The 23,270-nt window shown below is 46.1% G+C and overlaps 1 pseudogene; it reads left to right on the top strand.

The window, feature by feature from the left end:
* The first annotated feature begins 10,022 nt into the window (after window positions 1-10,022).
* On the top strand, window positions 10,023-11,096 carry LOC148136655 (uncharacterized; annotated as a pseudogene).
* Window positions 11,097-23,270: the final 12,174 nt, after the last annotated feature.

The raw sequence follows: 23,270 nt of genomic DNA, 5'->3' as shown, positions 1-23,270 counted from the left end.
CCACCTCCAGTACCTTCACCTCTCCCTGTTCCTATTGTGTCAATAAACCCTGACCATGGTTCCCCTTCCCACCGCCCTCCTTATGCGAGCAGACCCATTGAAATCTATTTAACATTTACTCCTAAAACACTCTCTCACTTCAGGATTTTAAGTACTTTTTGGGGATCTTCTCAGCCTAATAATCTAGTATGATCCCTTTTGTCCTGAGTGCGGGACCAGTGGGGATTTCTTGCTGAGGTTTATACTGTTTCAATGGAATATCCTTCTGGTGAGTGTTTTACACTGTTCCTCCAAATGTTTTCTGCTGTTCATTTACAGACACATGTCTCAGTCTGTTTAGCCTGTTTACCTTGGTCATTTCTCCTCTCACACACATGTAATTGGCTATTTTTGTTTCGAGTTGTAGCTTGTCCTCTGTGAATCACTTTAAAACTTCATATTTATTTAAACTGCATTTTATCACAATTTCCCGAAGGATCTCTCCCGGTGACATGACTCATTCACTAAGTTTCAGCACAAGGTCGCTCTGCGATAGTTATGTCCCTCGTCAGTTGCACAATGCGTTTTTCAAAGAAACACTGAGAAAAATTAACCGAAGTCCTATTCCAATATCAATGTTGACCGTGTGTTGTCTCAGATTATATGAATATTGAAGTTTTCCAAAATTATCACAATGCCTTTGTTAAAAAAATCCATTGAGTCCCTGTGTAATGCAATGATGAGCAATGGAATACTGTTCAGTGGCAAAAAACTGTTCTGCTGCTGGTGTCCTTGGCAAGGAGTAGTTTACATTCAGGCTGACTCCACTTCATGATCTGCAGCCAAATGCTTTCTCTGTAATGCCTTTGTTATCCATTATTTTTAGTGTTACCCATTTTTCCTGAGTTTCCGCAAGAACCATTGAATATTTTTGTTCACCCTGTATCCATGTCTCCCTGGTGTCTAAATCTCTTATCTCTGTGTCACAAATCCATCTACCTTATGACAGTGACGTTGTCCATTAAAAAAAACATAACTTACTCTTTCCCACAATTTTCTGTTACAAATCTTTTCGCTGATGTACAATTTTAGTTAAACGCTGTCCCATCCTGTACCTTTCTGCTTGTCTTCAGCCACATCCCCATGCTGTTCCATTGCTTCACCTTTTCTCTTTGGATTTGGAAAGCTCCTTTCACTTGGACCCTGTCGCTGCATCCTCTTTGTCAGTTTAAAGCCCTGTCCATAAACCTACTGACATGATCGGCCAGGACACTGGACCCAGCAGGGTTCCAGTGGGACCATCCTAATGGATTATTTATTAAATCAGGTCTGGGATGTGGGTGTCTCTGGCTGAGCAGCCTTTCTTGCCCAGTCCTAGCTGCCCTTGAACTGAGTAACTTGCTTGGCCTTTGAAGAGGGTAATTGGGAGGCAAATACTTTGCTGTGGCTATGTCGTGCAGACCACGTGAGGATGGGTAGATGTCCTTCTCTGAATGACATAGCCGCCTGAGATACCTGCGGCAGTGTTTGTGCAGTGTGTCCAAGAAGCTTTTCTAACTCAGTATGTAGATTGCCCGACCAGAGGGGAGGCCATATTGGATTTGGTACTTGGTAACGAACCGGGACAAGTGATGGGCTTGTTAGTGGGTGAACATTTTGGTGATCGTGACCACAATTCTGTGACTTTCACCTTGGTTATGGAGAGAGATAGGTGCGTGCAACAGGGTAGGTTTTACAATTAGGGGAAGGGTAAATACGATGCTGTAAGACAGGATCTGAGGAGCATAGGTTGGGAGCATAGGCTGTCAAGGAAGGATGTCGTGGAAATGTGGAACTTTTTTCAGGGAACAGATACGACGTGTCCTTGATATGCATGTACCTGTCAGGCAGGGAAGAGATGGTCGTGTGAGGGAACCTTGGTTGACGAGGGAGGTTGAATGTCTTGAAAAGAGGAAGAAGGAAGCTTACATAAGGTTGAGGAAACAAGGTGCAGACAGAGTGTTGGAGGGTTACAGGTTAGCCAGAAGGGAGCTGAAGAAAGGGATTAGGAGAGCTAAGAGAGGGCATGAAAAATCTTTGGCGGGGAGGATCAAGGATAACCAAAAGGCATTTTATGCGTATGTGAGAAACATGAGAACGACGAGAACGAGGGTAGGTCCGATCAAGGACAGTAGTGGGAGACTGTGTATTGAGTCGGAAGAGATAGGAGAGGTCTTGAATGAGTACGTTTCTTCAGTATTTACAAATGAGAGGGACCATATTGTTGAAGAAGAGAGCGTGAAACGGACTGGTAAGCTAGAAGAGATACTTGTTAGGAAGGAAGATTTGTTGGGCATTTTGAAAAACTTGAGGATAGACAAGTCCAACGGGCCTGACTGGATATATCCTCGGATTATGTGGGAAGCAAGAGAGGAAATTTGCAGAGCCGTTGGCAATGATCTTTTCGTCTTCACTGTCAACGGGGGTGGTACCAGGGGACTGGAGAGTGGCGAATGTTGTGCCCCTGTTCAAAACAGGGAATAGGGATAACCCCGGGAATTACAGGCCAGTTGGTCTTACTTCGATAGTAGGCAAAGTAATGGAAAGGGTACTGAGGGATAGGATCTATGAGTATCTGGAAAGACACTGCTTGATTAGGGACAGCCAGCACGGATTTGTGACGGGTAGGCCTTGCCTTACAAGTCTTATTGAATTCTTTGAGGAGGTGACCAAGCATGTGGATGAGGGTAGAGCAGTGGATGTAGTGTACATGGATTTTAGAAAGACATTTGATAAGGTTCCCCATGGAAGGCTCATGCGGAAAGTCAGGAGGCATGGAATAGAGGGAAATTTGGCCAGTTGGATAGAAAACTGGCTAACCGGTTGAAGTCAGAGAGTGGTGGTAGATGTTAATTATTCAGCCTGGACCCCAGTTACAAGTAGAGTTCCGCAGGGATCAGTTCTGGGTCCTCTGCTGTTTGTAATTTTTATTAATGACTTCGAAGAGGGAGTCGATGGGTGGGTCAGTAAATTTGCAGATGATACGAAGATTGGTGGAGTTGTGGATAGTGAGGACGGCTGTTGTCTGCTGCAACGGACTTAGATATGATGCAGAGCTGGGCTGAGGAGTGGCAGATGGAGTTCAACCCTGTCAAGTGTCCATTTTGGAAGGACAAATAAGAATGCAGAATACAGGGTTAACGGTAGGGTTCTTAGTGAGGTGGAGGAACAGAGGGATCTTGGGATCTATGTTCATAGTTCTTAGAAAGTTACCACTCAGGTGGTTAGAGCTTGTAAGAAGGTCTATGGTGTATTAGCGTTCATTAGCAGAGGGATTGAATTCAAGAGTCGTGAAGTGATGTTGCAGCTGTACAGGACCTTGGTTAGGCCACATTTGGAGTACTGTGTACAGTTCTGGTCGTCTCACTTTCGGAAAAATGTGGAAGCGTTGGAGAGGGTGCAGAGAAGATTTACCAGAATGTTGCCTCGAATGGAGAACAGGTCGTCCGAGAATAGGTTGAGAGTGCTAGGCCTTTTTTCATTGGAACGGCGAAGGATGAGGGGTGAATGACAGAGGTTTATAAGATGATCAGAGGAACAGATAAAGTACACATTCAGAAACTTTTTCCCCGGGTACAACAGAGTGTTACAAGGGGACATAAATTTAAGGTGAAGGGTGGAAGGTATGGGGGGATTTCAGGGGTAGGTTCTTTACCCGGAGAGTGGTGGGGGCATGGAATGTGCTGCCTGTGGGAGTGGCAGAGTCAGAATCATTGGCGACCTTTAAGCGGCAATTGGACAGGTACATGGATGGGTGCTTAAGCTAGGACAAATGTTCGGCACAACATCGTAGGCCGAAGGGTCTGTTCTGTGATGTATTGATCTATGTTTTATCTATGTTCTATACATTTCATTGGGCACTGGGGAGTTCTCCACCTTTATGCCTGTGAAAACATTTAATATCTCCTCTTTATTGATCTTAATATGTTCTGGAACCTCCGCATCCCACCTGAAATCCCCGGCTACAATGCCTTTCTCCTGTGAATACAGAAGGGAAGTATTCATTGAAGACCTCACCTGCTTCCTCTGGCTCCATGCACAGATTGTCCCTTTGGTTTCTCACAGGCCTTCCTCTTTCACTGGGAATCCTCTTGCTCTCACAATGCTGATAAAATACCTGTGGCTTTTCCGCAATCGTATCTGCCAAATATATTTCATGACCATTTATTGTCCCTCATTTTCCACAATCCCTTTGCACTCTCTATACTTGTGAACGGCTCCACCTGATTTTATTGCACTGTACTTTCTTTATCAAACTCACGATATCACTTGTTCAGTATTCCCTGGACTTGCTGCCTTTACTATTCACTCTTCAAGGAGCACACCGCCCCGCGTTCTCACTGCATCACTTTAAAATACTCCACTTTTCTGATATGCACCCAATTGCAGGGAGTTCCTCCATGTCCCTGTTTGCCAGACCCTCTCTAATGATCGCAATACTGATAGGAGACTCAGTTGTGAGGGGGACAGACAGGAGACTGTGTGGCTGCAGAAGAGACCCCGGGATGATGTGCTGCCTCCCAGGTACCAGGGTCAAGGGTGTCTCTGAGCGGTTACTGAATATTCTGAAGGGGAGGGTGAACAGCCAGAGGTCATTGTGCACATCGGCCCATATGTCAGAGGTAGACAAAGGGATGGGGTCCTGTGAAATGAGTACAGGGAGTTAGGTGAGAAGTTAAAAAAGCAGGATATTGACGTTAATGATCTCCAGATTACTCCCAATGCCAAGTGCCGGATGGATGTGTGTCTGAGGAGCTGGTGTAGGGGGCAGAGTTTTCAGTTCTTGGGTCATTGGGATCTCTTCTCGGGTAGAGGTGCCCTGTACAAAGGGGATCGTTTGCACTTGAAGCAGAGGGGCACCAGTATCCCAGGAAGGAGATTTCCTAGCGTTACCCAGGAGGATTTAAACTAGTTTGGCAGAGAGTTGTGACTCTGAGTAAGAGAGGGTCAATCGAAAAGTCAGCAGAAATACATCAGCCATCAAGAGCAATCTACCTATTCTGGATATCCAGGGGCACAATCGAGGGAGGGAAAAGACATCTGGTTTCAATACACGAGCCCTGACTGGTAAGGCAGACGAGCTCAGACCATGGATTAGCTCTGGGGACTGGGATATTATAGCCATAACAGAAACATGTCCGAGAGAAGGGCAGGACTGGCAGCTCAGTGTGCCAGGCTACAGAAAGTACAGGCGTGACAGAAGGACAAGTAAGTGACGAGGGGGAGTTGTCCTTTTGATTAGGAAGGACATAATAACAGTGCTTCCAGTCAATACTGTTAAGCAGTCATCAAATGAGGCCACATATATAAAAGTTAGAAACAAAAAGGGGATGGTCAGTCTGCTGGGATCATGTTCTAGACCCTTAACTAGCCAGCGGATATTAGATTAGATTACTTACAGTGTGGAAACAGGCCCTTCGGCCCAACAAGTCCACACTGACCCGCCGAAGCGCAACCCACCCATACCCCTACATTTACCCCTTTAACCTAACACTACGGGCAATTTAGCGTGGCCAATTCACCTGACCCGCACATCTTTGTGCCTGTGGGAGGAAACCGGAGCACCCGGAGGAAACCCACGCAGACACGGGGAGAATGTGCAAACTCCACACAGTCAGTCGCCTGAGTCGGGAATTGAACCCGGGTCTCTGGCGCTGTGAGGCAGCAGTGCTAACCACTGCGCCACCGTGCCGCCCACAAGAGAAGAGAAAAATGTGTAGTGAGTTTGCAGGTACGTATAAAAATAATGGATTAGGATTGGTTGGAGATTTTAACTTCCCCTGTATTGACTGGGTCACACAGAGTGTAAAAGGCCCGTACTGAGTGGAATTTGTCAAATGTGTTCCAGAAAGTTTCCTAAATTAAGACGAAGAGGGCTCTATGCTACTCAGGCGGATGCAGCACGAAACCTCTCCTCAGAAACCGAGGTCAGGCAACTGACTGAAGTATCAGTCGGAGAGCACATTGCGTCCAGTGACCACAACTGTCTTTGGTTTAACATATGGAAAAAGATCTGCCGGGTTGACAGATTTAGGTCTTAAATTGGAACTGGGCCAAAATTGGGTCCCTTCAGCGAAGGTAAAAATCACACAACACCAGGCTATAGTCCTGATGGTTTACAGAGGAACCTCGATTATCTGAACGAGATGGGCGGGCACTATTTCGTTCGGATAATTGATTATTCGGTTAATCGATTCAATACCTTTCCTCTGGGACTCGGCGTTTTCAGTCCAGTCTGCTCCCTGTTCAGGTGATTAGGCAGCAGCAAGCTATGAGCAAGCCCCCACACCCTGACAGCCCCCCAAAACACACGCCGCTCGCCTCCAAACCCATCCAACTCTGCCCCCACCCGCCCCTCAATGTTGTCCCGCCATCTGCCGCAAACCCACCCAACAGCGACCCCCAAAACCGTCCGATGCAACCTTCCACCCGCCGCCTGCCCCCACCTCCCAAACACGTCCGACATCACCCTCAGCCCGTCCCCAAACCCGTCCAACACCGCCCCCCACCCGCCACACCCAGCGTCTAATCCATATCCATGCCCGTGCCCCCGTAAGTGTTACACATTTAAGCGGATAGTGAAGAAGGTGTTTGGTATTCTTTCCTTTATTGGTCAGAGCATTGATTATAGGAGTTTGGAGGTCATGTTGCCGCTGTACAGCACACTGGTTAGGGCACTTATGGAATATTGCATGCAGTTCTGGTCTTTTTCCTATTGGAAGGATGTTGTGAAGTTTGAAAGTGTTTAGAAAAGTTTAAAGGATGTTGCCAGGATTGGAGGTTTTGAGTTATCAGGAGAGGCTGAAACGACTGGGACTGTTTTCCTTGGAGCGTCAGAGGCTAAGGGGTGACATTCTTGAGGTTTACAAAATCATGAGGGGCATGGATAGGATAAACAGACAAGGTCTTTTCCCTGGGGTGGTGGAGACCAGAGCTGGAAGGCATAGTTTAGGGAGAGAGATGAAAGATTTAAAAGGGACCTAAGGGGCAACCTTTTCACGCAGAGTGTGGTTATGTAGGGAATGTACTGCCAGAGGAAGTGGTGGAGTCTGGTACAATTGCAGTATTCAAAAAGCATCTGGATTGGTACATGAATAAAAAGGGTTTATTGGGATATGGGCCAAGTGCTAGCAGACGGAACGAGATTAGGAAAAGATATCTGGACGGCGTGGACGAGTTGGACCAAAGGGTCCGTTTATGTGTTGTACGTCTCTAGGTCTCTCTGGCTCTAAATGTTTTCCACTGTTCATTTACAGACTGACATTTGAGTCTGTTTCCCCTGTTTACCTTAGTCAGTTCTCTCTCAAAGTCATGTAATTGGCTTTGTTACTGATGCTCGGGTGCTTTCTGGTCAATTTAAAATGTCATAATCTCTTTGAATTCCAGTATAATGTCTTGGAGGATCTCGATGTGAAGTTACTCATTCACTCAGCTTCATCACCCAACGGTCGATCTGAGGTAGCTCCATCCCTAGCCATTTGCACAATGTGTCATTCAAAGAAACACTGACAAAAGCATTCAAGGAGGATCTCGGATAATATCAGATTTGCCAATGTGTCTGTCCCAAATTATACAAAGATTTAAGTCTCCAAAAATTATCTCACCACCTTTGCTACAATTTCTAATGAATTCCTGTTTCATGCAGGGATGAGCAATGAAATACTGCAAGGCAGTATAAAAACTGTTCTCCTGCTTGTGTTTTTGACACATAGCACCCAGAATTTGCATTCAGGCTGATTCAGCTGCATAGTCTGAGGCCAAATGCTTTCTCTGTAATGCCTTTGTTATCCATTAGTGTCAGGGTTCCCATCTAGCTTTTCCATTCTGCCTGAGATCCTGTAAGGTTGTTTACTGTTGAATATTTATGTTCCACCTTTTGTTCAACTTGTAATCGCGTCTGTCTGGTGACTAAGTCTCATTTATCTCTGTGTCACAAGTCTATTACCTTATTGTAGATGCTTTGTTCATTCCGAAAAAAAAGCAACATTATAATTTCCTCTTCCCCACAATGTCCTGTCACAAACCGATTCATTGATGTACAGTTTTAGTTAAACTTTGTCCCATCCTGTTCTTTTCTCCTTGTCTTCAGCCACATTCCCATGCTGTTCCGAGGCTTCACATTTTCTCTTTGGATTTGGAAAGCTGGTTTTATCTGAACCCTGTCCCTGCATCCTCTCTGTCAGTTTAAAGACCTGTCCATAAACCTACAGACAGGATTGGCCAGGACACTGCTCCCAGCAGTGTTGATTTTAAATCACTTGTGAGATATTGTTGTCTCTGGCTGGCCAGCATCGCATGCCCACCCTGACCAGCCTTAGAGCTGAGTGGCTTGACAGACCATTACAGAGGGTATTTGAGCGTCATTCCTATTGCTCTGGGTCTGGATTCATATGTAGGCCAGACTGACAGCCTATGACAGATTTCCTTACTTAAAGGGTACTAAGTAGTCAGATGGGTGTCTTTGCTACCGGCATTAAATTCTGGATGAACAGACGAGTGAGAGTAACCCGAGGCCATTGCCTGGCCCACTGATAGCTCCCTCACCCCTGAGTATTGATCCCAGTGCACCTTCTTTGTGACCGTGGTTTGATCGTGATGCCTCCCTGCATTCTGGTGATATCACTCGGTATCACTCCATGTGGTATCTGTCACTGGGAGGGTCTAATTGCTGCCAGTGACTGCACCTTTTGCAGCTACTCCAGATCCTGAGCCAACAGAATTCTCCACTCCAGGGAGACACAGCAGTACAGGCCAGGGATGGAGACTGGGATTTTCCAGATCTCTATGGGACACGGCGCCATTCTTCATGTGTAATCCTCACTGCATCAGTCTGATTTCCCATTCTATTCATTTCTCAGGATGATCCAGGTAATGATTACAGACCCTTACAACAGACTTCAAAAATACAGACAAGAAATTGCGCGCCAAAAGTCGTGAATTTCAAAAACCCTGAATCAGGAATGGACCCAGACCATAGAACGGGCTGTCACCATAGGACAGAACAGGACCACACACCGCAAAAAAACGGCACTAAACGAAAAAATGGCCAAACTAACACACAACAAAGAGGACACCACAACACACACCTGGGTTAAAAACCTATCCCACAGACAGCTCACAGACACGGAAAGAACAATACTGGCCAAGGGACTCAACTACAACCACAGGGACGCCAAGACAGCAGACTTCCTAGCAGCACTAGAATGCACACTCAGGAACAGTGGACTGACAGAAGAGACACAACAAATAGTGAGGCAAAGTATCGTACCTCTGATAACAAGGAAAAGACAAACACATAACCTCAACACAAAGGAGAGGGAATCACTAAAATCACTAAAAAACGGTAAGAAATAATCATACTACCAGCAGACAAAATCAGAATGACGGTCATCCTGGACAAAGCAGAGTACACCCAAAAAGCACAACAACTACTTGCAGATACCAACACCTACCAAAAGAGGGAGTGTGGCCCCACCCCACAGCTCACCAATAGGATAAATAACACACTGAGGAATCTACAAAAAAAAGACAGATAACCATGTCTGACCTACAAAGAATGAAACCTGAAAGCAAACAACACCCCCAGATTCTATGGACTACCTAAAATGCACAAACCAGACATCCCACTCAGACCCATTGTATCACTACCAGGGACACCATCACACAAACTGGCTAAAGAACTACAGCAGAAACTGAAACACTTGATCAGTGGATCCAGACAATCTATACAATCAACACAGGAATTCTTGGACATCATCAGAAATATACACATAGACAAGGAAGAAACTATGGTCTTATTCGATGTAACGGCACTGTTCACCTCTATTGACAAAACCCGAGACAGAGAAACAATTGCCAACCTGCTGGAAATACAGAACAGACAACAGGACGTTGAACCTATCAACAAAGACGGCATACTTAAACTACTGGACTTGTGCCTCACAACACACTTCACATTCAACAACCAGATATACGAACAAATCGAACAAATCACCGGCACACCCATGGGCTCACCGATCTCTGGACTCATAGCAGAAGCAGTAATGCAAAGGTTAGAATAAACAGTCTTACCACAAATTCAACGCAAACTCTGGGTCAGATATGTTGATGACACCTTTGTAATCATTAAAAACACAGAAATAGAGAAAAGACACTGGATCATCAAAGCCACACTCGCAGGAATCCGGTTCACGAGAGAAGAAAAGGATAGCCAACTCCCATTCCTAGACGTGATGGTACAGAGAACACCGAACGGAGAATTCACCACCAAGGTATACAGGAAAGCCACACACACAGACCAAGTCCTGAACTATGAAAGCAACCACCCCAACACACACAAACGAAGCTGCATCAAGACACTATTCAAAAGGGCCGCAACACACTGCAGCACACCAGAACTGCAAAAAGAGGAAGAGGAACACTGATACAAGGTATTCGCCAAAAACGGATACCCGTGCAATTTCATCAACAGATGCCGAAGAGGAAGACAACGGAACGAGGACATGCCATAACCCAAAGGACTAGCCACACTACCATACATCAGGAGCATTTCCGAACTGACAGCCAGACTACTGCAACCACAAGGACTTATAACAGCACACAAACCAACAGCCACGCTCAGACAACAACTCACCAGAACGAAGGACCCGATACCCAGCATGAGAAAAACTAATGTAGTGTCCAAAATCCCATGCAAGGACTGCACAAAACACTACATAGGACAAACAGGAAGACAGCTAACGATCCGCATCAATGAACATCAACTCGCCACGAAACGACACGACTAGCTATCCTTAGTAGCCACACATGCAGACGACAAGCAACATGAATTCGAATGGGACAACACTACTATCATAGGGCAAGCCAAACAGAGAACAGCCAGGGAATTCCTAGAGGCATGGCACTCATCCATAAACTCCATAAACAAACACATCGACCTGGACCCAACATACCGGCCACTACAGCGGACGGCTGAAACTGACAACCGGAAGCGGCAGAGACAGGCCAGTATAAATGCCGGAGCAAACACCTCAGAAGCGCTTCACAGGAGGCTCCCAAGCACTGAGGATGTCACCTAGACAGGGGACGAAACGTTTGCAACAAAAATTTCCAGCTCGGCGAACAGAACCACAACAACGAGCACCCGAGCTACAAATCTTCTCACAAACTTTATTCATTTCTCTGTCTCCTGTAGGTACACAGGATGCTCCTGACTCAGCAGAATTCCCAATTCCTGTTTCGTTCATCACCACATTGAAAACAGTTGGTCAGCCAGAGACATGGTGAGAGAAAAATCTGGAGCCTTCAGTAAATCCTGAAGTGAGGTAAGATCACTCACAGTGAACAGAGCAGAGTGTATTTAATACATCGAACTTTGGTCCAGAAGAAATGACATAGATACAGTGATGAAGCACGAACACAGAGCATGATGGTCCCAGGCTCAAACCCCACCTCTTGTTAATTTTCATCTCTGCTGTACTGAGCCTTCCTGTGTCAATACAGTAAGTTGACAGTTATCAATCCAGGCCTGTGCTGTCTTAGTGAGGATCAGTACAACAGAGGGGAAAGCAGGCCTCCCTCAAGGAGATGGTATTGAACCCTGGGATCTTTCTGTTCTATATTCCCTCCTCACGCAGTCTCTTGTCGTGTGATAGAGTCATACAGCAAGGAGACATACCTTTTGGTCTAACTTTTTTGTGCCAATGTCTTGAATGCTTGTAATTCCCAGAAAATTTCCTGTTTCTATAACCTCCACCCCTCCCATATTCCCGCTGTATATTTGAAACCTACTCCAATGCTGACAACTCTCTCTATGTGTAAATTGCTCCAGTTTCGATAACATGCTCAATCTCAATAATCTCATCCTGCACTCAGTACAATAATTCCTATTTCTGTAGTTTTTCACATTACTTTCAGTGCACCCATCTCTGTAAAATCCTTCGGCCTGGACCAAAGTACCCACCTGTGTACCTTCCTCAAGCCCCAAGAAAACAAGAAAACACTGGAACCTTCTGCGGGTCCGATCACACTCCTGCCTCCGGCCTATAGAACCACATGACCACAGTAACCTTCTCCTATCCCTATCGAGCTCCTTACACTTTTCAAACCACAATAGCACTCCACATCTCTGTTTGTTCGTCCACTCCCTTCAGCCCTCCCAGCACTTCAAAAACTCTCTCTTTGCGTAATTCTGCAATTTGGGGCAGCACGGTGGCTCAGTGGTGAGCATTGGTGCCTCACAGCGCCAGGGACCAAGGTTCGATTCCAGCGTTTGGTGACTGTCTGTGTGGAGTTTGCACATTCTCCCCGTGTCTGCGTGGGTTTGCTCCGGGTGCTCCAGTTTCCTCCCACAGTCGAAAGGTGTGCAGGTAAGGTGAATTGGCCATTCTAAATTGCCTACAGTGTTAGGTGCATTGTCGGAGAGAAGTGGCTCTGGGTGGGTTATTTTTGGAGAGTTGGTGTGGACTTGTTGGGCCGAAGTACCTGTTCCCATGCTGTAGGGAAATCTAATCTAATCTCTCCCTCTGCGTTCCATATTACTGTCCCTAAATATATCCCTCTATCCATAAACAGCCCCAAACCCTTCAAACCTCAAAGTCTCTGTGAACTCCCACAGCTCCAACATCCCTCCTTAACTGTGTAAACTTTTCCAGTCCTGAAACATTCTGAAAATGTGAACACCCTACAATCCTCCCTATCTGCGTAATCCTCTCAGGTCCATGCAACGCCCCCGATCTGTGGAAACAACTCCAATGCTTGTGACTCTCCTGATCAGTTTCTACAAGACTTGCTGTCTATGTGACATCCTCCCGTCGCTATCACCAGCCCTGTCAATGTAATCTCCTCCAGTCTCCGCACCAATCTAATTGTCTCCATAATCTTCTCCCGCTCTTTCACCCCTATCTGTGTAAACGTTACACTCCCCTACAATCATCCCTAAAGCAGAACCTTCCTCCAGTATCTGCAGTGCTCCCTATCTGTGTTAGTGTCTCCAGGCTCTATTGCTGTTCCTGTCTCTGTAAGCTCTGACAGATTGTCCAGCCTTCTGGTCCTTATAATTTCCAGAACCTCAGCATCGGGCATCAGCAAATGTCTTCATGAACTTCCATATCTCTGATCGTTCCTCAATTTTATACCACTCGCTTAATCTTTGTGAATAGCACCATTCCATAAAATACTCCCTGTCTGCATAAACTGCCCCAATCCTACACTGAGAATCCTCACTGTTCTTTTGATCACCTGTAGTCCCTTCAGATCTCCCTGTATCTTTCGTGACTCCATTGAACACAGCTCATCTTATGTTATAACTCCTCTAACTAATATGTTACTCCATAGCTCTGTGATATTCTTCAGTTACTGCAGTTATGATTCTTTATCGTCAGCGCTTCCAATACCCCTGTTCGATGTAAGGTTATTGATTCCTTGCAGTATGTTTAACACCTGTAGCAGCCTCCAACTCCTCAACGCATCCTGTCGCTGTAACCGCCTCAAATAATACAGCTTTGTAATATTCTTTGTAATATCTTCCAGTATCTGCAACCCTGTTGATTTCTGTCACGTCCTCCAGAACAGCACTCCACATCTCTGTTTAATTGATGGGAATGCTGCAAACTTGCCTTCATAGTGCACACTAGCTCTCTGAACGCCTGCACCCGACAACCCTCAGTATCTCTGGCTCGTCCAATCCCTACACTTTTTCCTGGTTGTGTGAATTGATCCAGCCCCTTCAACCCTCCCTATCTCAGTCTCTCCTGCAGCTCCAATTATTGTCCGTGTTCATGTAATTCTCAGCACCAACAATCCTATATTAACTCCTGCAGCTCCAGCTATCACCCCAATCCGTGTAATCTCCAGTCCCGACAACCCTCCCTTCCTGAGCCCCTGCACCAGCCGTTGGAACTGTTGTTATCTGTGTCCCCTCCAGCAGGCGCTACAATACTCCTCACATCTGTAACTGCATACAGACAATGCAGCTCTCCCTTTTATATCTGACACCCTCCCCGACTTATAATTCTTACAGTTCCTCACATTATCTCACCTCCTCCATTCCCATCTGTGCTAGAGAGCTCTAAAATTTCTTTATTGTTGTTTAAACTTCTGATCATCTAAACTCTATCCCTTTTTAAATTTGTGACCCCTTCAGTTTCTGTTGCTCTCCATATAACTGTAATCAATGATAGCACAGGTTCCCTTCCTTAAATCTCTATAATTACAATAGTTGTATTTGTTAAATTGGCACTTTTCTTCCTCCCTATCCATCTCAGGACTTCCAATACCTACAATCCCACTATTTGGAATGCTCCCATTCTCTGCAACTCCTCATGCCCTGAGGGTCTTTGAACACCACTCTAAAGGTTTATCGAACCCCCAGATACTGCAAGTCTTCTAACTCTGTAACATCCAACAGTCTCCAGTACAATACAACGCTTGCTGGCTGTCAGTTTGCATTTGTTGAAGTCTACACATCTCTGTAAGCAGCTCAGAAAAAGCCCTTTAGACTCTACAAAGCTCCATCATGAACAAGCCACCATCTCTCTATTTCCTTTGCCTTCTTCAGTGTCTGCAACTCTCACTGTGTCTTCCAATAACATTCTTTAGTAGCTGCAGGTCTGCCTAGCTCCCCAGATAACCTGTTACATCCCATATAGCTCACTCAATCACTGTAACACCCTCTGCTCTATCTAAAACCTCCTCTTTTCCACTGTCTTCCAGACACAACAGCGATCCTGTAAGAGAGCAGTGTGGAATGGGATGTATTAAACCTCAACTGAGGCTTGAGGCCTACCATTACCTGGGAGTCACAAAGGGAGAGAACCTGAGAGAGAGAAGCACAGAGCGAGTGAATATAAATCTGCAGCGAGGATCGAGTCCGACTGAGACTTGGAGTCGGAGAAACAGCAGAGCAGGAGGCTGGAAATCAGCACCGAGTCACAGAGGGCGTGACCATGTGAGGGAGTATCGTGGAGCTTGAGGGTCACTCACACCTAGGAGGTGGAAGCACCAAAGTGGGAGGATATAAATCAGCACTGAGGATCGAGGCCTAGTCATACCTGGGAGTCACAGAGACGGTGACCCTGTGAGGACGCAGAGTGGAGTGGGAGCTGAAGGATTAGACGTCCCTGAGAGATACAGAGACGGTGACCCTGTGAGGGAGCAGAGTGGAGTGGGAGCAGGAGGATTAAACGTCCCTGGGAGTCACAGTGATAACTTTCAGTTGCTGGGATCTGCCTGCACTGAATTTGAAAGAAGTGCAAGAACCATTCAAAATTCATTGGCTGAATATAAACCGTTATTAGTGACTGTCAATTAATTGCTGTAAGTCTGCAAATTTATTTTTTTAACTTCTGAAGTAAGGATTGAAATCAGAAATAAGAGGGACAAGTGAGATTCTGAGCCAGTATAATCAATTACCCTCAGTAAGCCACAGTTAGATAAGGGACTTAACCATATTATGATGTCCCTGATGTTAACTTCATTCGAAGTAATTAAGTAAGTTACTCCAGACGTGTTGCATTTTAGGACGTGGCAAGACATATTTGTCAGATGGAAAATGCATTCTGTTACATTAGGAAGGCATAGCCCCTGCTCGTGTCCTAGATGGACACTGGGTCTTGGAGCTCAGACAGTGACTAGAGCCTCTATGGGACATCTGTGATGCTGAGAGTTCGGTGGATAGCACACACGCAGAGCAGATCATCCTGCAGACATGACGGCCTGGAAGAAGGAAGGGTCTGGGGGATTAGGCAATCGGAGAGAATTAGTCAGGGAATACAAGAATATCATTGTGTATCCCTCCCAATTCAGATCCCCAGTTTGGAAGCTGATGAAGGTGCTGGCTGCTCAAGGGAGGGCAGTCACAGCCATGTCTGTGGCGCCACAAGCAGCCTGACTGTACAGGAGTGGAGGGAGAAGGAAGGAGGAGCAAGAGGCACAGGAGAGTCGGGAAAGTGAAGAAGGTGTCAGCGTGTCTGTAATTCCAGGATAGTTGGGTTAAGAATGTCACCGTGTCTGCAGGACATTCGTCTGGGGGACAGTGAGCAGTCAAACGTCATGCCCATGTTTGTAGGAATGACCTGGGTAGGAAGGGTGAAATGGTCTGGGAGTCAGAATTTAGGGAGCTCGGTGAATGGTTAGCAAGCGGGGCCTCAAATGTAGCAATCCCTGGAATACTCCCAGTGCCGTATCCAAGTCAGGACAGGACTCGGAGTTTTAGGTAGATGAAAGTGTGACTGAAACGATGGTGCACCAGGAACGGCTTCAGACTCCTGGGATATTGGGACTGGTTCTGGGGAAGGCAGCAACTGTACAAGCTGGTTGGGCTAACGTGACAGAGCTGGGACTGAATTTCTTACGGGGTGTTTGGGAGGGATTGAAAATAACTTGGTGTGTGCTTAGGATCCAAAAAGGAATAGTAGAGGAGAGTACCAGGATTCTCAAAATAAGGGGAGATACAGTTGGTAATAATTTGCAGCTACAAATTTAACAGTGGAAGATGGAGTAAGAAAGAAAGCCTTAATCTGAGGTACTATGCATGGACATGAATACTCGGAGTGTGGGGAGATCCAGATGCAGATTGGTGTGTGGCAATCTGATGTACTAATCACCGAGAGCTGGCTCAGGGAATGGAAGGACTGGGTGTTAAATATTGCTGGGTATAAAGGATTCCAATATGATCGAAGTAAAGGGAAAGGATGAAGGTAGAAGGATTGGCTTAGATTAGCGTTCGTTAAGGCGTCCAAGAGAACGAGGATCCGCCAAGGACAGAATGAATTTGGCTGGAACTACAGAACATAAAGTGTACAATTAAACTGTGAGGTACAGTCTGTCGGCCAGCAACCATTGGAAAGGATGGAGAGAATAAATATGCAGGTTCATTTGAGAGCGATGATAATACAACAGATTAGTTACACTGAGAAACTTAATTTATCCAGATATTGACTGGGTTACTGGTGGTGCAGGGTTATGACGGGCCAGTATCTCTGGATTACACAGAGGAGAGCTCACTGCAGGAATATGTGTCCAGCCCAAGAGAGCATGTACTGTTGTACCTGGTCCTTGGGAAAGAGATGGGGCAAATGGATCCAGTGTCAATAGGGGAACGTTTTGTGGCGCAGCGATCATTTTATTGTAAAGTTCAGGATAATGGTAGAGAATGATGTGCAATAATTGAGAATGAGAAACATTCTCATGGTGGGCGGCACGGTGGCACAGTGGTTAGCACTGCTGCCTCACAGCGCCAGAGACCCGGGTTCAATACCCGCCTCAGGCGACTGACTGTGTGGAGTTTGCACATTCTCCCCGTGTCTGCGTGGGTTTCCTCCGGGTGCTCTGGTTTCCTCCCACAGTCCAAAGATGTGCAGGTCAGGTGAATTGGCCATGCTAAATGGCCCGTAGTGTTAGGTAAGGGGTAAATGTAGGGGTATGGGTGGGTTGCGCTTCGGCGGGGCGGTGTGGACTTGTTGGGCCGAAGGGCCTGTTTCCACACTGTCAGTAATCTAATCTAATCTAAAAAATTAGTTGACTGAGAGCAGCCTTCAGTGGGCCAAGATTGAAGCTGCGAACGTTTCAACAAGGCCAGTGAAATGGTAGCTTTAAATAGTATGAACCAGGGCAGATAGAGCTGGATTATGGAGATGGGGCTGCAGTGTGACCACGACTGAGAACTGGATAATCAAAGGTTTTCCCCATTTATACAGGAAGGATCACCAGGCCAACACAGTGAAGTTGCATTGTGTATAAAGGACGGGATCAGTATCATTGTGATGTTAATTAATTCACACACTGCTCCACTCTGCCCTCACCCCTCATCCCTGCGTTCTATAAGATATTGATCCTATCAGATATTGGTAACTTTTGAAAACTTCAGAAAATAGCACAGTATAGAGGAGATGACTGTCCACTGTCTGCATTGGACAAGATGTATCATTGTTTTTAAAGCCCCAGTTCTATCTCTCTGGATGCTGTCGGACTTCGGGCACAGAACTTGGCACCTTTTTAAAATAGTTTGAGAGTTTCTGCCTCTACTCCGCTTCCATGTGTGCCTCCCAGATCCCGACCATACTCTGGGTGAAATAACAACTTTCCACACCACTTCACTAATATTTCAATGAATTATATTAACTATTCACCCTTGGTAACTGAGCTCTCCAACAGGAACAAGGTGTTCTCTCTCTTTCTACCCAGACTCCTGACAATTAAATCTCTTCTCAGCATCCTCCATTCCAATCTTTCCTCATAACTGCAATTCCACTGTCACAGGGTGGAGAATCTCCTCTCTCCCCTCTCCAGTGTAATTCCAATCTTTCATGTGATGGGGTGACCAGAACTGCACACAGTCCCCAAGCTGTGACTTAGCTCATTATTTATACAGTTCCTGCATAAGCTTCCTGCTCTGAAATTCTGTATTTTGTCTGATCGAGGAAATGGTCCCATTTGCTACATTAACAAAATTATTGATGTTTCCAGCTACCTTCATTTATCTGCCCACACTGACCATACTCTCATTTATTGTACATTCCTCTCTACTGTCAATATCCCCAAATGCCTTGCCTTTCACTTCTCTGGGTTGTTTGCTCCATTCGCCTGGACCTCATTGTTTCTGTTTTTAAAAGGTCTGCCATGGGCTGTCTCGTCAAATGCAAGCAAGTCACACGCAGTTACAAGTTACTGCCTCAAACCAACACAGTCAGATTAATTACACCCGACCATCCTTGAACAACTCCAGACCAACTGTGCTGGAGTCCCTGGGACTTCCTCAGTGACCGTTTGTCCACTGTCTCAGAATTCTAGCCTCGACCTATTCAGTCAGTCCCTTGCTCCACATTAAACAAAGCTGCAGTGTTCGGCATTCTTCAGTCCTCTGGCACCATCCCTGCATCCAGTGAGGATTGGAAAATGTAGGTAACTATAAGACAGGGGATTTCCCCCGGCTCCTTTTAACAGTCTGGAACATTGTATTACCCCTTTTTAAGGATTTGAATCTCCTGTATAATTCTCTTCTCCAAGTTTGTTGCTCCCAATACTTCACACTGCATCCCTATTTTGATTCAGACAGACAGAGGCCTAAACCATCGTATGATTTGGTCAAGTCTAAGTTTAGTCGAGTTTCATGGAGGGTTTCTCTCCACAAGGTAAAGTTCATTTTCTCATGGCACCATCCCCAATCTGCCTCATTAACTACCCTCCCTGACCATGTGGTTGTCTTCTCATCTGATACTAACACGATACCTGGATATCCCAGAATGAAGCGGCCTCCCTGTTACAGGGGCTATCTTTAATAAGTCATTACACTATAGGTTTGTCACTCCGAAACTACCCTGGACATGGCAGAGGGGGTAAAGCTCGGGGTTCACTTTGTGGACAAGCCCGTGAGGTTCTGGTGGATGGCATGGTGCACGAGAGGGACATTATCTTCCTCCTGGACTGGCAGGGTAGGCCATGACACCAGACCTTGCCAGTTTGGTCCGAGGATGACCCCTGGGCCAGTGAGGTGCCAGCCTTCTGGGGAATGCCCAGCAGTATAGGAAGGAGGTCAGTGACCTTCTCCCCTCCACCAGGGTAAGTGCCACCATCTGCACTTTGTGACCTCGGCCTCACTCTATCTCTGTTACTGCACCCACCTCCCACCAAGGCTCATGTTTTCCCACCCTCACCCCTATAATTGCATGTGAACTTACCCACCCTCACTGAATGCAGCACCTTCTCTCAGTCTCTCCAACCTCATCTTTGTCCCTCTATCCAACTGTTCCTGGTGTCTGTGCTGCCCATTCACTCAATCAGGACACCATGCCACCTTTCCCCCAGCTGTGCCAGCACTAACAGCTGCACCAACCGTTTCCATTTCCCTTAATACCTCTTGCTAATTTTCACATCCCAGAAGGAACCATCCCACAAGAGGAGAGAAAGAGTCAAGAGAGACGTGGGTTTGCCCAACATTCAGCTCCTCACCCCCTCACAGGGGAAGGATCTTAACCCTAACAACCACAAGAGGCTTCCTGACCGTGTCCAAGCTCCCGGACTAGGATCTGAGAGTCCCCTTGTCTCACTACTGGGCACCGTGACAATGATATCAAGCTTCCTGGGTTTGTGTCTGTGCTAAACACCAAGACAATATAGCAGGCGGCTGAGCCAGCTAGCTCTGGCTGAGGAGAAACACTGCTGAGAGCAGGGTAAGGCAAGGCAATAATTCTTTGAACATTCAAGGCATATCAAAGTGAGTGTGTACAAACACGTAGTGAGCAGCCCAGAGGGACAGTCCATGAGCTGGGTGTGTGTCCCTGAGCACAGCGTCCTTGCAGCAGCATTGCAATGAGAGTTGTCAGTGCACCCTGAGCTGCAGCAATGACGCACAGAAGTGTACTGTAGTGGTTGGACATGTGCTGGGATGGCATGGTGAGGATGGCATGTGACAGATGCCAGCATTGGTGGGTGTGGAGTACATGCAGCTTCTGTCAGTGCAGTGTTCCCCAAGACACAACTGCCCAAGATAGAAGGCCGCAGGATCGATGGGCGAGACGGAGTCACCAGTTAACAGCTCTGACTTTCATGTCAAATTCTCCATATTGAGGTTCCCCGCAGTGGGACGGAGGGTATGAAGCTGACAATTGATGAGGAGCGATCTCCATGAATGTGATTACTTATCATCAGGAATCATTCAGTGAGCATCTCGCCACTGCTGCGCTCAGATCTTGTCTTAAAGAACAGTCCAGCACAGCAACAGGCCCTTCTGCCCAGCAAGGCTGCACTGACACATGATGCCCTTCGAAAGTTATAACGAAAGTTTTTTGCTTCTGTGCATTCTGTCATTCTAGTTGCTGCTGTCTCGTCTCTGTGCCAAGATCCCTCTTAAACTTTGCTCTATTAGCTTTTACCCTCTATCAGTGCATTCCAGGCACTTGCACATTCTGTCTGGAAAAGCAAAAAAACTTACCTATCATATCCACTGAACTTTCTCCATTTTAGCTAAAACTTATGGTCCCTAGTAATTGATATTTCTACTCTGGGAAAAAAAAACCTCTAACTGTCCTTCTATCTATGCCTCTGACAGTTTTCCTACAAACAAATTTAGGTAAAGGGGCAGTACAGAGAGATCTGGGTGTTCTTGTAACTAGTCAATGAAGGTAAGCATGCAGGTACAGCAGGTAATGAAGAAAGCTAATAACATGCTGGCCTTCATAACAAGAGGAATTGAGTATAGAAGCAAAGAGGTTTTTCTGCAGATGTACAGGGCCCTGGTGAGACGACACCTGGAGAACTGTGTGCAGTTCTGGTCTCCAAATCTGAGGAAAGACATTCTGACTATTGAGGGAGTGCAGCGTAAGTTCACGAGGTCAATTCCTGGAATGGCGGGACTATCTTACACTGAAAGACTGGAGCGATTGGGCTTGTATACACTTGAGTTTAGAAGACTGAGAGGGGATCTGATTGAGACATATAAGATTATTAAAGGATTGGACACTTTGGCAGTAGGAAACATATTTCTACTGATGGGTGAGTGCCGAACCAGAGGACACAGCTTAAAAATACGGGATAGACCATTTAGGACAGAGCTCAGGAGAAACCTCTTCACCCAGAGAGTGGTGGCTGCGTGGAATGCTCTGCCTCAGAGGGCAGTGGAGGCCCAGTCTCTGGATTCATTTAAGAAAGAGTTGGATAGAGCTCTCAAAGATAGTGGAATCAAGGGTTATGGAGATAAGGCAGGAACAGGATACTGATTAGGAATGATCAGCTATAATTATATTGAATGGCGGTGCAGGCTCGAAGGGCTGAATGGCCTACTCCTGCACCTATTGTCTATTTCTATTGTATTGTCTATTGTGTTTAAACATGTTAGTGAGATATGAGTATATTTTCAATTGCCTCTATCTGTCTCAGAGCTCAGTAATGTGGGATGTGATTGTCAGTGTCTGTGTGATGCTCGGTATGCAGACCATGCCTCTGAGAGACTGTCCGATTGTTTCAAACAGCATATTCCTTCAGCTGTTTGCAACAAATAGGTTACTGCCTGGACCCAACCAGCCAGAGCTCACAAAACCCAAAGCACAGTGTCCAGAATTGGGCAGGACTGGACAATATTTTTTATGTAAATTTATTCATGGAATATGATAAGGCCAATATTTATTTCCTGTCCCTTTTTGCCCTTGAGAAGGTGGGGATGAGCTGTCACATTGACCCGCTGCAGCCCATGTGCTGTAGGTAGACTTACAATACCGGTTGAAACTTTATTGCTGGAACAGCACAGCAGGTCAGGCAGCATTCAGGGAACAGGAGATTCGACGTTTCGGGCACAGGCCCTTCTTCAGACTTACAATACCATTAGGGAGGGAACTTGAAACAGTGGCACTGAAAAAACGGCAATATACTTCCCAATCAGCTCGGTAGATGGCTTGGATTGGAACGCAAACATGGTGGTCCCATGTATCTGCTTCCCTTGTCCTTCTTCATGTTCGTGGTTTCAGAGTTACGTTGTAAGGAGCCTTGGTAAATTTCTGCAGAGCACCGTGTAGATGGCAGACATTGCTGCTTCTGAGTGTCAGTGGGTGAGGGGTGAAGCTGCACTCACAGGCAAATGGAGGTATTCAATCACACACACATTCAACATGAGTCTTTTTGATGGGAGACAGGCTTTCCGAAATTTTGAGGTGAGTCATTCCTGTAGGATTTCTTGCCGCTGACATATTCTTGTAGCCAATCAATTAATATGTGTCAAAGTGTGGCGCTGGAAAAGCACAACAGGTCAGACAGCAGCTGAGGTACAGGAGAGTCGACGTTTTAGCATAAGCCCTTCACAGGAATGGGTAATGAAATTATATGGTCTGTCCAGTTCTGGTTAACGGTAATCCCCGGGATATTGCTAGGTGGGTGTTCAATGATGGTGGTGGCATTGAGCATTAAATGATGTGGTACACTTTTCTATTGTCAGAGGTAATCGTTGTCTGGCATGTGTGTAATGGGAGTGGTACTTGTCACTGTTAAGCACACACCTGCATACTTCCAGGACCTGTTGCATTTGGACAAGGACTGCTCCAGTATCTGAGTAAATCACGAATGGTGTTGAACATTGTCCAATCATTGGCAAACATCCCCAATTGTGACTTTACTTGAGTAGGGTGGTCATTTATGAAGCAGCTGAAAATTATTGGGCCTAGGGCAGAGAGAACTCTTACAGCTCACTGATGCTGTCCCTCTCTCTGAGCTAGGAATGTTGCTTCTAGTTCCAACTTCTCCAGAGGTGTCTAACAACATATCTGAAC

Source organism: Chiloscyllium plagiosum, unplaced genomic scaffold, assembly GCF_037043375.1.
Source record: "Chiloscyllium plagiosum isolate Xiang-an unplaced genomic scaffold, Cpla_swu_hap1 HiC_scaffold_45, whole genome shotgun sequence".
Classification (NCBI taxonomy): domain Eukaryota; kingdom Metazoa; phylum Chordata; class Chondrichthyes; order Orectolobiformes; family Hemiscylliidae; genus Chiloscyllium; species Chiloscyllium plagiosum.
The sequence above is the reverse complement of the archived record's forward strand: the minus strand, read 5'-3'. Positions and strand labels throughout refer to the sequence as shown.